The 3973-nt window shown below is 39.2% G+C and overlaps 1 protein-coding gene across 11 annotated transcripts in view; it reads right to left on the reverse strand.

The window, feature by feature from the left end:
- The window catches only part of LOC107094760 (voltage-dependent L-type calcium channel subunit alpha-1D-like), a 91271-nt gene extending 88216 nt beyond the window's left edge, over nucleotides 1-3055 (reverse strand). For 6 of the 11 annotated variants that reach the window (XM_015390578.1, XM_015390576.1, XM_015390577.1 and 3 more), the window contains exon 1: nucleotides 2821-3054. The gene's annotated coding sequence lies outside the window, so the exon portion shown is untranslated. Of the gene's footprint in view, nucleotides 1-2820 lie in introns of all 11 variants that reach the window. The other 5 variants (XM_015390582.1, XM_015390579.1, XM_015390581.1 and 2 more) reach the window with 1 other exon arrangement.
- Between the last annotated feature and the right edge of the window lie 918 nt (nucleotides 3056-3973).

Consider the following 3973-nt stretch of genomic DNA (forward strand, 5'->3'; position numbering starts at 1 on the left):
ATAAAAAGTTCTACTGGATTCACTTCATATTAGATTTTTTCCTGCTTCACAAAGGTAGGCAGCAGCTTGACAAAGCCATGATTGCAATTATTTTACATTATTATGGTATCAGTATCAGCCGATACTGCACAGCCAGGTATTGGGTATCGGTATCGGGGCCAAAAAATGGCATCGGCGCAACACTAAATATAAATACCTCCAAGTTCACCTGAACAATAGATCAAATTGGAGACGCTATTGTAAAGTCATATAAAAAAGGGGCAGAACAAACAGTTCTTCTTAAGGAAGCTTACTGTAGGTCCTTCAGTGTTTGCAGCAAGATGTTACATATCTTCTATCAGTCTGATGTAGAGATTGTGATCTCTTCTATTATCATCTGCTGGGGCAACAGCATCAGAGCAAATGACTAAAAAAAAAGCTCAACATGTTGATAAAGAAGGTTCTGTTCTAGAAGCTCCACTAGAACCTGTAGAGATGATCTCACAAATAAAAATTCTTCATAAAATGAAAAACATTACACAACAGTGATTATCCTCTTCAGAAAACTGCAAAACTACAACATAGTGTCTTCAGTCAAAGGCTTCTTCAGATGTGCTTCAATGGTCTCAAAAAAACAACTTTGAGTGGCAACAAATTTTTTCTCCCTTTGGAGATCAATTAAAATATTTCAGAATGAACTGAATTTGATTTCAATTGTCACTATTTGGACCAAATTTGACTAAAAATCAATTATTTTGAAGCTATTATCTCTGTAATTTAATCCAAACTAATACTAAGATTAAGTGCTAAATTTAAGGGATATTTAATAAATCTCAAATCTTTAAAGTCTAAAATACTTTGCTTTAACCTATTGTAGGTTTGATTGTTTAATTGGAGGCAGAAGAAAGGGCTTTCTGAGTGTGCCACCCTATCAGAACAGCGTGTGCTTCAGTTGACGGCTGTTCACCTTTCAGGTTGAAATAATGTTTTTACATTTTTATAATGGAAGGAAATGTTGCCCTTGGTTTGAGTTAATTTTTGTTGAAACACACAAATATTGTGCATTCATTTCACACTTAGACACCCAAAAACGTATTCATCTATCAAACATAATTTTCTGATGTACAACAAAAACTGGTTAAAAATCTGTTAAAAGCTCAGGTTCCACCCAAGGTCACCTCACTATCATGAGACAAATCTCTTCACCGGTATGTGGGGGTGGGAAGTAGGAGAAATCGTTCAACTGAAAGGATTTGAGGAGGTATGTGACAGATGAACCAGAAGGTCAGAATATCTCCGACCTAGCAGCTCTTGATCAGGTTTCCTGGTCAATTCCTTCCTGTTTATCCCCATTTCTTCCAATGAAGAAATGGGCTAAACTTGCACCAAGCTGATTGATGCATAATGGAATTTAAATCTGGTCAATGTAGCAACTGCTACTGCAGCCCAAACTGCTTAAGAGGTTTGTCCTGGTACTTATGAAAAGGTGCCAGTATGCGTATTGCATAGGATACTGTTTATGTTGCTTCATGCATCACAATCAAGAAGGCAGTAAGGTTACCACATGGTTCAGTAAATTATGTCTGGTTAGTGCATGCTTTTTTTTTTTTTTTTTTGGATGGGGGAGTACTTCCAAACAATTTAATGTATATACAGTATTAAATGTTCTAGCTGAGCTGAAAGTCTACTCAACAGGTCATTATGGTCCAAATTGGCCTGAAGACAAAAGCAGGTTCACATATTACCACACCATATTGGCTCTCCTACAAAGAAAATATCTGATTATGCTTATATGAAATTAGATTATGTCTAAGCAAATAAAAATAAGGTCATATATTGCAGAGTCAAACTATGAGGACGAATGAAAAGATAAAAAAAAAACAACAACCTGTGTTTCCACAAATACTGCAGATGGGAATGATTGCATAATTGAACCTTAATGTGAAATACATCAGTTTTATCTTCTGTCATTTAAGCGGACAAACAGAGGATACATCCCTCAGAACTACAACCAATATGGCAGATTGGTTTTGGCTTCTCTCTCTGAGCCTGGCCGTGGTTGTGGGGGAGAAAAAAAAGAGCCGAAGCTGCTTTAATGCAGTGACAACACAAACAAATAAACAAAGCGTGTAAAAACTGAAAGCTGCCACTCTCAGGCATCACTCGGTGCCATCAGTTGTATAAGTCCTTGAACTGCGAGCAGGCCCCGCAGAGGAAGAAACCGAAAAGGTCACATTGCAGAGATGCTCCGAGAAGAATTAATCTTCTTATTGCCAAAAAAAATAAAAAATAAATGCGATATGACTGTCGGACAGCTGCAGAGCATGGCTGCAACATAAAGCACTTAGATCTGCGTTTTCTGCACACGCAGCCGCGTCCAGACACCGGAGTGAAAATGCGTTTTATCTTTCTGTTTGTTTAACGAGGGTTTTTATTCCAATGCTGCACAGAGATGATGGAAATGAGCTCTGACATTTCCATGAGCGATTCGTGACAAACTAACACATCACAGAGCGTCCTTATGACTCTCCTTGGACCTTACACCAAGGTAAGACATGGCACAGATAAACCCCCTAGTTTAAAAACCATAGGAAATAACAGGCGGACTTCAGGGCGCCCATAATGACAAAAAAAAAAAAAAAAACGGAGCAACGCATCCGTCAGATGGTCTCCAAAAAAACAGCTGGCAACCTTGATGCAACGAGCCCGATCAGTGTATCAGTGCGGCTGCAGGCGCATGAATTCCTGATAAACCTCTGGATCATGAACGATGAAACTGTCCTCTAATTATAACCAACATAAAGAACGCAGACATGCTAAAGAGGCTAACTTCAGCAGTACCTTATTAATTGAAGACTTCACAAATCTCCCGCGGTCCTCTCCGCTCGGGGTTCAAACAGGGTTGGAAACGCTTGAAAATCCTAAAATAGAAATAATAATAATAAAAAAAGAATCGGCACCCCCCATCCGGAGCAGCAGAGACGCGCACATCGAGTGTGTGCATTTAATTAGGCTCCTCCATGGTGAAGGTGGAGAGCTGGAGACAGAGGCGTGCGCACCAGACTACAGAGCATCTTTGTCCGCTCACTGTTTATCGTCACGGCGATGCTGAACAGCCGAAGAGATCTTTGATCAGAGAGCGAGCACTCCGCCTCTTCCTCATACACCTCTTTCTCTCCTGTATGAGTCGGATATGCGCTGTGGTGCAGTAGATGTCCACAGCTACCTGCTTGTCATTGATCATCAACAGAAGCATACAGTCTGAATTTATTGCAAATATTCGGTTTAGTGGAGCTTTTGGTGTAGAACTGTGGGAGTTCAAAGTGCCCTCTATTAAGTTACACCAACCACCTATTAGTAACTTGGAATAGTAAGTTTTTTCACAACAGGATGATGTGAACAACATGTTTTATTGTGGATTATAAATTCAGTGTAGCTTTTAGCTGGTAGGCCTATGCCATAATGTTGAATTTGGTTCCATGTAACCAGAACAAGTTCTTCCACATGTTTACTGTGTCCATTATATCAATGGTTCATACTCCTTCTCTGCATGCCTTAGGTGTCTCCATGCTACCCTAGTCATTACTCAACTTGATGGGTGAATGAAATGCTTCTGCGGCACCTGATGGCACACAAAGCAGTAATCCTGTGCAGCTTCTGCTAAACTGAAAACAGGATAACCCATGTATAGCATTCTTTTTGCCACTCTATCGTAAACATCAGGTATGAATATAACCAACAACATCCAAAAAGAGCCACAGATTTCACTTGCTTCTATCAGGGTAAGTGGTCATTATTGATTGATTAATTGTATTTATCTCACAGTGGAGAAATGTACTTGTTACATGGGCTCAAATAGTCAAAAAGAAGTAGGTAGCAAAGAAAGAAAAGACTTTAGCTGCCTCATTCATATATATATATATATATATATATATATGAATGAGGCAGCTAAGGTCTTTTTTAAAGGCAGTCTTATTATACGGGGTTATTGCAC

The sequence above is a fragment of the Cyprinodon variegatus genome, unplaced genomic scaffold, assembly GCF_000732505.1.
Source record: "Cyprinodon variegatus isolate N-32 unplaced genomic scaffold, C_variegatus-1.0 Scaffold505, whole genome shotgun sequence".
NCBI lineage: Eukaryota > Metazoa > Chordata > Actinopteri > Cyprinodontiformes > Cyprinodontidae > Cyprinodon > Cyprinodon variegatus.